Source organism: Bos javanicus, chromosome 27 (genome assembly GCF_032452875.1).
Source record: "Bos javanicus breed banteng chromosome 27, ARS-OSU_banteng_1.0, whole genome shotgun sequence".
In the NCBI taxonomy this organism is placed as follows: domain Eukaryota; kingdom Metazoa; phylum Chordata; class Mammalia; order Artiodactyla; family Bovidae; genus Bos; species Bos javanicus.
In genome coordinates this window covers 23,260,637-23,273,471 of record NC_083894.1, presented here as the reverse complement: position 1 = coordinate 23,273,471, position 12,835 = coordinate 23,260,637, and the positions used below count along the sequence as shown (strand labels likewise).

Genomic DNA, 12,835 nt, shown 5'->3' with positions numbered 1-12,835 from the left:
AACTGAAGGAACTTAGCATGCATGCACAGGATAATCAGTTCAGTTCAGTCTCTCAGTCGTGTCTGACCCTTTGCAACCCCATGGGACTGCAGTACACCAGGCTTCCCTGTCCATCACTAACTCCGGGAGCTTACTCAAACTCATGTCCATCGAATCAGTGATGCTATCCAACCATCTCATCTGCTGTTGTCCCCTTCTCCTTCCGCCTTCAGTATTTCCCAGCATCAGGGTCTTTTCTAGTGAGTTAGTTCTTGGCATCAGGTGGCCAAAGGATTGGAGTTTCATCTTCAGCATCAGTCCTTCCAATGAATATTCAGGACTGATTTCCCCATCAAACAGTGTCCTAGTATCTTAGAAAAAGAGCTTGCAGTCATTCTTTTACCTTTTTAATGTTTTTCTTAATGCTCTTATATTACCTACTGTTACTTATTGATTTGCAGCTTCAACTAAGAAATGAAACGGCCAGAAGCAAATGTTTCTTGATATTAATCCAACCCCCGACACAGACCCCAAAATGTTTATGTATAGGTGAGAGATGGATATGCAGAATTTTGAAGTGGATGCTGGTCTTCCTTAATGGCTAAAGGATTATAGTTGGAGTTGTCTGGAAGGACAATGAGTCTGTTTTCAAAGTAGAGCCTCAGCCCCTAAACCGTCCTTTGTCCTGTTTTGTACTATCAGAGCTGGACCTTGTCATCACTTAACACTTGGGATAGTGTTTAGCATTATGGTAGAAGGCTCTACAATGGCCCCACAGGAGAAAGGACACTCTTCTTCCTGAACCCAGTGGTTTTCCCCTTTTGCTCCAGGGATATGCAGCTGAAGTGCCCTTCTCTTGAGGGGTCACTCAAAAGTGTGCCCCCTGTGGGTGGCTTCTTAGAAAGTTTTATCAGCACTCTGGATGCAGCTTTCTAGTGAGGGGGCTTAGAGGGGGCTTCCCAGCAAGTTTCAGCGACCTGCTCTTCATTGTCTTCAGCTGGAGGCTTCCTAGTGGTGCTGCTGGAATTCCCTTAGAGCAGCTAGTTTCTGGCTGGCCAGGCCTGGTACTCAACACCTCAGGGAAATTCTCTCCCTGCAGTGGGAGGCAGCTGCACCTTCTCCAGCTGGTTCTGAGCTTCAGTCTGGGGGACTTCTCCCAGGATGCTCTTCCTTGAAAACTGTTTTAGTCCTAGCAGGAGTGGCTGCCACTTACACCTGCTTTTTCTGTGTTCTTTAGATTCTCTCTATCCTTTTTATTAGTAAATTCCCTCTGATGAATGGATAATTCTTCATATTCAAATTTTCCAATTCAAACGACTGGTTTGGTTACTGCCTGCGAGCCGACATTGGCTGATACAGACACCGTACAAGAACCCGGAAAAAGCTGGAAGATGGGCATGCCCTCTGTGACCACAACATCCTGAAAGAATCCATTCTTAGCCACTTGGTCCTGAGCGTGAAAGGAGGTGTCTAAGCGCTTCCTTTTAAGTTCTCATTAGATTTTATTTCAATAAAGTTGTTGCATCCCTTTCTCCTCCTCCCCACAAAAAAAAAAAAAAAAAAGGTCCATGGTTTCGCGGCTATAGAGGAGCCACCTGGCTACAGCTTGGAAATCCAGGCATTCATCTCCCGGCGCCATGGCTGTGGGCACAAATGTGTAGGAGATTCTAGAACTTGGGGATGAGAGAGGCACAGGGTTTCTGGGACCATCAGTAAGAAGCAGATTATCAAGCCAGACACGAAAAAGTCCAAGAAGTCCTACGAAGTCCTGGCCTTCCAGAAGTCTGCGGATGTGCACCCGGAAGTCTACCGCTGCTCTAGTCTGACAAGAAGGATGTAGACTCACTGCTATCCACTGACACGGGCAAGGCCACCGCACCGTGAGGGCCAAGTTGGGCTCCAAGAAGTCGTGGCCCTGGAAGTGGATGCCATCCACCAACCCAGCATGCAAGGATGGAACCCGTTCTTCCACTGGCGACAGGCAGCTGAGGAGGGCAAGGCTGTCCCCTTGCCCACGTTCGATAAGACTGTTGGTGCCCGTGCATTCAGAGCAGGAGTACCAGCTCTGGCTTCACCAAGACACTCAAACAGAGGCAGAAACTGGCCACCTCTTTGACCTCAGCCGCTGCTTTGGTCTCCCTTTTGTCATTCGCCATGCCTGGGATGATCGCCAGCAGTTGACGGAGCCACCTGTGGAGGACTTGAAGGAGCGGTATTACCGCGTCTGAGCAGAGCTGGCCAACGTCCAGGCCGAGATCTGGACAACGCACAGACCTCGGGGTACCAGTGTTCGATGCTTGGCACTGGCGACGGCGGAAGGAACAACTGAAGCATTGCTGTAAGTTGCCAGTAAGCACGCGACGGCGGAAGAGTACCCACTATATAAGCTGCTCCAGATCTAGTCCCGGCAGAAGCAGCGTGGTGGGGAGCGCGGGAGCTTCTGACGGCTGCTGGCCGGGCTGCCTAGCAACGTCCTCCTGACGCAGTCACCTCACAAAAAAGGGGCCAAGAAGCCGGTTGTTCTGAGACTACAGGCATGACTACCTTAGCAGATGGAGCTGCTAGGGTCTATGGATCAGACTATCAAGGCCTGGAACCAGTGCTGGGTGTGGAGCTGAGCCCGGAGGAGGGGTTGGTGCGCAGGCTCGGCGAGGCGCGGCCCAAGCTGGTGCAGGTGGACCAGCTCGAGCAGGATGGTGCCGCCCGTGGGGACGAGCCCCGGACGCTGGCCCCGGCTGGGTGCTGCGAGGCTGCCACCCCAGCGTCGGTGCTGGCCCTGGCGGAGCCTGAACCTGGCCTGGGGCCTGCTCCTAGCAAGGGCACCATCGTCTACCATCATCGCACCCATTGCGTCCACGAGGAAGCGACGGGAATCATCTCCAGCTCCTCTTCTCTGAAAAAACCAAGAAACCCTGAGAGGCCGCAAGGGGTGAAGGATGCGGCTGCGTAGAGCTGGTGAGTCGGAAAAAAAACAACCCAAATCCTTTTTACCTAAATGAGGATGAAGGGAGTAACTTTCCACATCAAAGTATGAAATGCTTCTTCATATCTGTTTAAATCACCTATGTTTATATAAATATTTGCTTCTTTCAGTATGTAGTTTGTAACATACTTTGTCAATGGAATCTCGTTTTTAAAGTTTTTTTACCCCCAAAGATAAAGAGTACCCCAAAGATTCACAGTGAATTTCACATGTTATCGTGTAACAGCGTTTATTACATTTCCTACTGAAGAATTTTATTCCCAGAGGAGAGGGAGCTAAAACTCTAGGGCAGAGTCGAAGGGAATATTTTTAAATCCGAAGGTAAAGGCTATAATAGTTAGTACTTTAGTTTTCATGTTCTGTTCCATAATAAGTCTATTCTGTTTTAATGTGTAAAAATTATGCTTTGAATTACCATTAAATTGCTTAATATTTTCCTTAAAATTCCTGACGTAATATTTAAACCCTAGGAAAATATTTGTAGTGATTTGTAGTGTTTTTTTTTTTTTTTTGAGCAGTGATTTTTTAAATGTGACTTTTTACATCCTAGTACTTGGCTAAACTACTCCGGAAGTGTAAATTCCCTCTTAAGATACATACTGACTGTATTCTTGGGGAAGAGTCTAAACACAGATTCAAGGTGGCTTATTTCAGTTTTGCCAACCCTATCTGCCTACCAGATCTTCAGTGTATCACCTGTTTCTTCTTGGGCTCGAAATAATCCTTAAGGTTTAAAAAGATTTTTTAATTGAAGTGCAGTCGAGTTACAAAGTTGTATTGGCTTCAGGTGAAAAATTCTAAAGCTTTGTGCGTAGAGATGGTATCAGGAAGAGATTCAGGTGCTATGTATACAATTTGTGACTCAGGCATCTCCTCCTGCTTGGCTGTTGGGCAGTGTGTTAGCTGATAATAAATTGAAATCTTCTGTAGATGATATCAGACGATAATGGTTGTTGTTCCCTGAGCCAAACTTGATTGTGTGGTGTTTGTGTTGTTAGTTTGTGTGCTCTGCTCTCTGTAGTCCTGTGGGACAGCTTTGTCCTTGATCAAGAACAGCTGTCTCTCATGGTTCTTTTCTTGATGTGAACCTGTTCACCATTTACTCTGGACATTCTTGCTTTGATTTGTATGTCATTTTGATTTTCCTTTTTATTTCCTTTTGTTTTAGCCCCTACTTCACCATCCCTTCCCCTATCAACAAAAGGCTAGGACAGTTATTTTATACTGTGGAAACCCTTTCCTTGAGTCTGTTGCCTTTGGTGGAAATCAAAATTCATTTGAGTTCCCCAAAGTCTTAGGATTTTGGAGAAAACAGCTAGAAATGAAAGTATTTCAAAGCCACCTTTGTTTTTCTACCTTGCTGTAGACTTCACTTTAAGAAGTCCTCAGTTTACCATTTGCATGGTCAGAAACGAGGAACATGTGAGGAGAGAAAACAACCCGGTTTCATAACTCTGTTATATCCCGCTATAGCTTGGTTTTTCAGATATTCTTTGTATGTTTCCTGTTGGATTGCAAATTCCATGAAGGGACACAGAATGCAAAATAAAGTTTTGTTTTTATTATTTGATATAATTTTACCAAAAACAATCTTACCAATTTCTGGGGGGATATGTGCCCAGTTTTAATAGCTCACTGATTCTGAAAGATTATTTTAGAAACTTATTTAGAAATTATTTATAAAATTATTTAGAAAAAGGGGATCTAATTCAATACTGCTGCTGCTACTAAGTCGCTTCAGTCGTGTCTGACTCTGTGCGACTCCATAGATGGCAGCCCACCAGGCTCCCCTGTCCCTGGGATTCTCCAGGCAAGAACACTGGAGTGGGTTGCCGTTTGCTTCTCCAATGCATGAAAGTGAAAAGTGAAGTCACTCAGTTGTGTCTGACTCTTTGTGACCCCATGGACTGCAGCCCACCAGGCCCCTCCATCCATGGGATTTTCCAGGCAAGAGTACTGGAGTGGGGTGCCATTGAATTCAATGCTGGGAGACCTTAAAGTCTGGTTTTCCTTGGAGATGTGGAGACTGTTTTCCATGGCTGTCAGGACATAGTAGCAGCTATCATCAGGCCACGCTTTAGAATCATGCAGTTACTTTTTACCTTGTTTTCATTATTATTTTATTGGGTTGACTGAAAAAATTCATTCAAGGTTGTCCATAAGATCTTGTGGACAAACCCGAGTGACCTTTTTGGCCAACCCTTACTTAGAAATCTCTCATGGGATAACTTCTGTGTAATCAGAAATGTAGGCTCTTAAGCCTTTAAATGTAGCCTTTTTAAATGCTTTAGAACTTTAATTTGTAGTTTGTGAAATAGTGCTTGTAATGCTCATTAATGTTTTATAACTTGAGAAATCACCAAGTAGAAACTTCAAGATTCAGTAAAAAAAAAAAAAAAAAAAAAGACCTCAAGCTATTCTCCTTTACTAGAGTTAAAGATTGTAAAGAGATCTCACTTCTATAAGAAGCATTCTACAAACAATACCAAAATTTAGTATTTCCATTTATAGGCTGTCTAATGAGTTTATAATGTTAACATTATACTTAAAAAAATTCATAATGTTTTTTTCCTGGCTTTTGATTTACATTATTATTTTACCATTTCTTGAATCTTATAATACATTGATTTGATAACTCTTACAGAATTTTCAGCCTTGTGACTATTTCAACAAACCTTAGTCAATAAGTGAAAAATAGATGCTGTTATTTAGATGATTTATCCTAAAGTTTGTACCATTCATTACAAAAAGCAAAAAGAAATATACTCAAGACTTGCCAAAGGGATATCAACACTAACATTATTGTCCTAAAAATGATAGACTCTTATAACTAGATTCAAACTTTTGTTCTAACTTGGAAAATTCTGTCATCAGAAAAAAATATATAGACAACATTCCTTTAGAGACAACATTTATCATTGATAAGGGAATGTGAAAGTCATTTGAATGAATCTGAATATTTTACAGTGATGTACAGTCTGTTCGCTTTTCTTAAGCACAATGACTTGATCTCTTCACTCAGATTACCTTTAGACTCAGTGTTTGAAATACCATGTCTTAGGTAATTTGAAAAGGAGCATACATCAAGTGTGTAAATAGTTCAATGACTGTCCTTTATTTCAATATCAAACAACTGTTTCCACAGTAGGTGTGTATATAAATATATATATGTATGTGTATATATGTTTTTAAAATTCTCAATCTCAAAAAACTTTCAAAACAGCTTGAAATATATATACACATAATATATTTTGTATAGACATATTATAGGTATATGTGCATATATTATACATATATACATACATATTAGGCTTCTCAGCTGGCTCAGTGGTAAAGAATCCACCTGCCAGTGCAGGAGATTCTGGAGATGTGGGTTTGATCTCTGGGTTGGGGAAATCCTCTGGAGGAGGAAATGGTGACCTGCTCCAGTATTCTTGCCTGGAAAATTCCATGGACAGAAGAGCATGGCAGGCTAGAGTCCATGGGGTCACAAAGAATCAGACAGGACTGAGCTATTGAGCTCACACACATATACATATTATATGTGCTTATATAGTCTGTACATAAAAATATACATAAATATTTCAGGGTGTTTTGAAAGTTTTTGAGACTGAATTTTAAAACCATATTTTCATGGCATTCCAGAGTAACTATGGAAGTTCTAGGAGAATAAATAAAAGCGCATTGAGAATTTCATACTCATTAAAGTTACTTTGCCAACAAAGATCCATCTAGTCAAAGTTATGGTTTTTCCAGTAGTCATATGTGGATGTGAGAGTTGGACTATGAAGAAAGCTGAGCACCGAAGAATTCATGCTTTTGAACTGTGGTGTTGGAGAAGACTGTTGAGAGTCCCTTGGACTGCAAGGAGATTCAAACAGTCCATCCTAAAGGAAATCAGTCCTGAATATTCATTGGAAGGACTGATGATGAAGCTGAAGCTCTAATATTTTGGCCACTTGATTCGAAGAGCTGACTCATTTGAAAAGACCCTGATGCTGGGAAAGATTGAAGGCAGGAGGAGAAGGGGACGACAGAGGATGAGATGGTTGGATGGCATCATCGACTCAATGGACATGAGTTTGAGTAAGCTCTGGGAGTTGGTGATGGACAGAGAGGCCTGGTGTGTTGCAATCCATGGGGTTGCCAAGAGTTGCACGACTGAGCAACTGAACTGAAAGTTAACTATAGCATTCGAATACAAATTTTTAGTTACATAAAATATGGCTTTATGAAGCTATTAAATTTAGGAGTTTCCCCTGGAGAAGGAAATGGCAACCCATTCCAGTATTCTTGCCTGGAAAATCTCATGGACACAGGAGCTGGCAGGCTGCAGTCCATGGGGTCACAAAAGAGTTGGATACGATTTAGCAACTAAGCAACAACAATAAATATTAAAAACATTACCAAAAAAGGTCCAGAAAGCTGTGTGTGAACATTTGGATTCTGATATTTGAAAATCAGTTGAATCCACTCATACTAAGTTGTTCTGGGATTGCTTAGGGAAAAAAATGTACGATTTAAATATTTGAATTATAGGGCAATGATTCTTCATTGAGCCATAGTAAGCAGATTAAAATGTATCTGTTTTTTAAAATATATATTTGGTTAATTTTTTTTAAAGGAAAGAGATGTTAGGTTTAAATGTTCACTGTATGTCTTGTCCTGACTGTTTCTTTTAAAAAAGAAAAAGTCTGAAATGGGAAGTAAGCACAGTATGTGTTAATTATAGTTAATAAAGTTGGGTAAAAACCCTCAGTACTATCCACTGTGAAAGATTTTTCAGAGGACGTTTCTTTACTTCTCTGGCCAATCTGGAGAAGCAGAGATGGAGCAGCCCTGAGTATACTGTCCCCTTTGGAGACTTTTCAGACTCTCTATGGGGGTGGCTTTGAGAAGGAAATGGCAACCCACTCCAGTACTCTTGCCTGGAAAACCCCATGGAAGGAGGAGCCTGGGAGGCTGCAGTCCATGGGGTCGCAAAGAGGAGGGCATGACTGAGCCACTTACTTCACTTCATGGGGGTGGCTACATTGTGTTCTGTTAGAAAAAAAAAATGCTGCCTGAAAGAGGCCTGGGCCAGACCAGATCCTTTATGTTTTTTAGACTCTGTTAAAGGAGAAAAGCAAGTATAATGATCCCTGGCTGGAACAGCCCTTGACCAAACTGTGACATAGACGAGCTCCCTCTGCTTCTCTTTTGGAAGTGCTCCTTGCCCTTCCAGTCTCTGTGGCCTCGTTTGGCCCCATTGCCCAGCTCTCACTCCACTCTATTTCTTTCCCAAACTTTTCATTCTGAAGCTTCTCATTGTCCTTAGTCTTGCATGCCTTCCTAGGTAGCTTAGTGTTTTAACTGAGACCAATAAAGGCAGCAGTGGTTAATCGATGGTTTCTTGTGACTATCCATTTTGAAAGTTAAAGCACTTTTAATTGTGGCACTTGAAGTCTAAATAAGTAAGTGGAAGGTTACTAACATTTGCCCAGCAAACCACAGGACACAGCATCTGGGGGCAGAACTTTCTCAAACAGTTGTCTCATTTTACCACATGTCTGCTCAGGTCGGTGTGGGATGCACACAGCCTCACACATGCAGGTACTTGCAAAGTTTTTTTTTTTTGTTTTGTTTTGTTTTTTGAGTGAAGGGGGGAATCATTCACTTATTTTTTAGATGATGCTCACAGATTTCTACAAATCTGTAACTGTATATATTTAGCATGTATTCAGGGTAAGCAAACTTTGATAGAGACCTGTGATGTACCTTTCTTTGTGCTTTGATATTTTTATATTATGCATAAATAAGATAAAATAAGATATATTTGAAGTCTTTACCTTATACTAGGGACTATTGGCTCAGATTATTGCACTTTGCAAAAGAGAATTTTGTTCTTATGATATTCTTAGTCTTCACATTACAGTTGACCCTTGAACAGTGTTGGGGTTAGTGGCACTAACCACTGCTCCCCATGCACAGTGGAAAATCAGTATATAGCTTTTGACTAGTTCACAAAAATGTAACTGTCAGTAATCTACTGTTGATCAGAAACCTTACTGATAAACATTTGATTAACACATATTTTGTATGTAATATGTGTTATATGAGCTTCCTTTGTGGCTCAGCTGGTAAAGAATCTGCCTGCAATGCGGAAGACCTGGGTTCAATCTCTGGTTTGGGAAGATCCCCTGGAGAAGGGAATGGCTACCCACTCTAGTATTCTGGCCTGGAGAATTCCATGGACTATATAGAGTCGGACACGACAGTGACTTTCACTTTCATGTGTTATATGGGCTTCCCGGGTGGTGCCAGTGGTAAAGAACCGGCCTGCCAATGCAGGAGACATGAGAGACGTGGGTTTGATCCCTGGGTTGGTAAGATCCCCTGGAGGGAAGGCATGACAACCCTTGCCAGTATTCTTGCCTGGAGAAACCCATGGGCAGAGGAGCCTGCTGGGCTACAGTCCATGGGGTCACACAGAGTCAGACGTGACTAAAGCGACTTAGCACACATGCATTATATAATCAATAATTTGGCCTTCACTGGTGGCTCCGTAGTAAAGAATTTGCCTGCCAGAGCAGGAGACACAGGTTCAATCACTGGGTCAGAAAGATCCCCTGGAGAAGGAAGTGGCAATCCACTTCAGTATTCTTACCTGGGAAATTCCATGGACAGAGGAACCTGGCAGACTTGAGTCCATGGGGTTGTAAAGAGTCAGCCATGACTAAACAACAGTAACAACATTCAATTCTGTATCTTTACATAAAGCTAGGGAAAAGAAAATGTTATTAAGAAAATCATAAAGAGAAAATACATTTATAGTATGAACTATATTTATCTAATAGCCTAACTTTATTTCATCTGTTTAAAGATGAAAGCGAATCATTCGTGTCTAAGTACCTTCATCAGTATTATCTTATGTGATAGAAAACAATGTGGATGTTATACATATTACTAAGACTTGGCATCAAAGGTGAAAAGATAACGTGAAAGAGAGATTCATGTTTACTTACATGTATAAAGATGTGTACATTGATAGTTAAGAAGCAGTGTGATTGCTTAATGGTAGCCTAGTTCAGTGGATAAGATTGCTTCACAGTAGTCTGAACTATACACTGAATGAAGCTTTATACAGTTTTTACGGCACCTAGTTTAATAGTCATGTCTCTAAATGTATTAAATTTTTGTTACATTAAAGACAAAACAGTGGTGCTGATAGGCTGATAAGCAGTATCTTTGTTTACAAGAGAGAGAGGCATACTATATGGTAATGTAATTCTTTGAAAACAGTTATAAAATGTGGAAATACTATCCCATTTAATGCAAGAGTTTTGAACATCTGGAGATTGTGGTATCCGAGGGGTATCCTGGAACCGGTTCTCGAAGGACACGGAGAGACGACTACAGAATTCAAAAGCAAAGGTGTAGAAGGAGAAATCATTACTGAATTAAAAGTTAGAGGCAACAACTAATAGCACAAGAAGAAGTAGAGAACTTTGGGAGGTAGAAAGTGGTGCAGAAGGGGAAAGCATGCCAAAAATTGGAAACTGAAGTCATTTGAAAGGGCTGTAGCATACAGAAAACTAGAAAAGAGAGGGGTGAACCTGGAGGGCAACAGGAGCCAGGTTAGAAAATATTTAGTGGACTATGGAAAGATTTTAGACTGTTAGAAGCATTTAGGGTTTTAAGTAGGAGAATAACATGGCCTTTATTTTGTTTTTTAAAAAACACTATTATTGTTGTAGTGAAGCTAATGGATTGAGCTGGAACAATTCTGGATGCAAAGAAATGAGTTAGAAGGGTGTTCACGTAACTTAAATTATGGCTCGTGGCTATAGAACAACAAAAGAAAAGAAGTTTGTGATTTTGAGAAATGTTTAGGAGACAGAATACACTGGTAAAGAAGGAAGATTGAAGAGTCAAGGATAATACCCAGTTTTCTTGCTTGAGCAACCAAGTGAGTCACTTATTGAAAAATTGCAGAGGGCACTCAGCTTTTCAAAGAAACTTTATGTAAGGTTGACATGAGCATGAATCAATTTAAATGAAGAGGAACATGGAGGATTTGGGTAGATTTATGGAGTGAGTTTTGGGGTGGTGGCATAATGTGAGAATTCTCAGTACATTGGTAATATTTGAATTGCTGAGAATGAAAAGAATGGGATGTTAGTGTTTCTTAGTTTAGCATCTAAGAAGTGCTAAAAACATGCCATTTGGAGAATTGTAGGAGAAGATACAGAGGAGGGCATGGCAACCCACTCCAGTATTCTTGCCTGCAGAATCCCATGGACTGAGGAGCCTGGCAAGCTACAGTCCGTAGGGTCGCAAGGAGTTGGACATGACTGAAGAGACTGAGCTGCAGCCGGCACAGAAGACAAACAGCAGTGTGCTGGCAAATAAACAAACTGATTCATAGCATTGTAGCATTTGCCAGTTTGCATGGGGTAAACATCCCTGCTGCTATTTTTGAGCTACCAGTGTTACATCCTTGTGAAGCTGGGGAAAGGTGCACACAGTTGGCTCCCTTGAGTTGATGCCTGCTTGTTTCTTTATATCCCTGAGAAACCTGGAAGGAGAAGCAAATGGGGGAATCATGAGCTGTGAGGAATTTCAATCACTGCATGTAAAAAAAAAAAAAAAGTTCTTTCAAGGCTTTGATCATGAAAGGAGGAGAGAGATGGGGAGGATATACTTTGTTTTGGGTTGGAGGAAGAATTTAGGAGATTTAAATGCTAATGAGATGAAGCCAGCAGGGAGAAGAGGGGATGCATGGTTGAAAAGTGAAGTTTCTAGAACTGGATCCGTTTATGTGGAGTTGGAGAAAATGGGATTATAAGCAGAAGATGAAGGTTTTGGATGCAAAGAGGGTAAGCTCTTCTCTCTCAAGCAGAGAGGCAGGAAGGGATAGATGCAGATGGGTTTGCATGTTTATTGCAAGAACTGTAGAAGTTATCTTCTGATAGGTTGCATATCTTGCATCAAAATAAGTCAGATAAAATTTGAGGTTGATGAAATGGTAAATATAAACTTATAAAAATAAATGTATACCATTAAATCTGTAAATGTACATCATCTGTTTTCTTTGCTAGTGTTTATATAAGGTTTTATTTGAGAAAAATAGTTATTTAAAAAAAATTGAGGCTGATGGGAAACGTGATGAGGATTGGAACTTTGAAGAGATGGCAAGTTGGAAACAAGAGTTGCTGTAAAGTGTTCTTTTGTTGAGGTCAGTGACTATAAATTAACAGAGGCACAAATTTTATGATAAGGAGAAAAATGTAATGAGAGGGTGACCATGTGAGTAGGTGGCTGAATGGAGTACAGTTGAAGGTTAGAGGAGATGAAATCACAGGACTATAAGGTCAGGCTTATGGATCAGTAATAAATTTGGATATTGAAGTCACTGATGATGATGCTGGAAATTAGGTAAAGAGAAAGCCCATTAGTTTTCAGCAAAAGAATGATATTGCTAAGGAGGATAAAGGGCACTGTGTGAGTAATACCGGTCTGAAAGTAGCAGCTTGGGGGTGGAATAACTCTAGGTGTAACTGGCTGATAAAAGGCGTTGGTATTCCTGTTGTGTACAGGTTATGCAGAAGCTTCAAGGCAGTTGAAATTTTTGAGAATGGGCATGCACATGGGAATCAGATTCTGGTTAAATCTGTAAAGCAAAGGTAATGGTCAGTTGAAGTAAGACTGTAATTGCTGTGTTCTGAAATTCAAATGATAGGTTTTTATAATTTTTTGGACTTTTTCTCCTTGTCTGAAGACTGTAATTTTGGGTTTGGAACAATCTTAATGGATTTATCTTTTTAACATTAAAAAATGCACAGTCTATTTGAGGGTGAAACCCATACCTCATTCTTTTTAATCCTTTGAATT

The 12,835-nt window shown here is 41.0% G+C and overlaps 1 protein-coding gene and 1 pseudogene across 1 annotated transcript in view; both read left to right on the top strand.

The window, feature by feature from the left end:
* C27H8orf48 (chromosome 27 C8orf48 homolog) overlaps window positions 1-12,835 on the top strand; it is a 286,378-nt gene that overhangs the window by 104,140 nt on the left and 169,403 nt on the right. The window lies entirely within an intron of this gene.
* Window positions 1,541-2,460, top strand: LOC133239930 (DNA methyltransferase 1-associated protein 1-like; annotated as a pseudogene).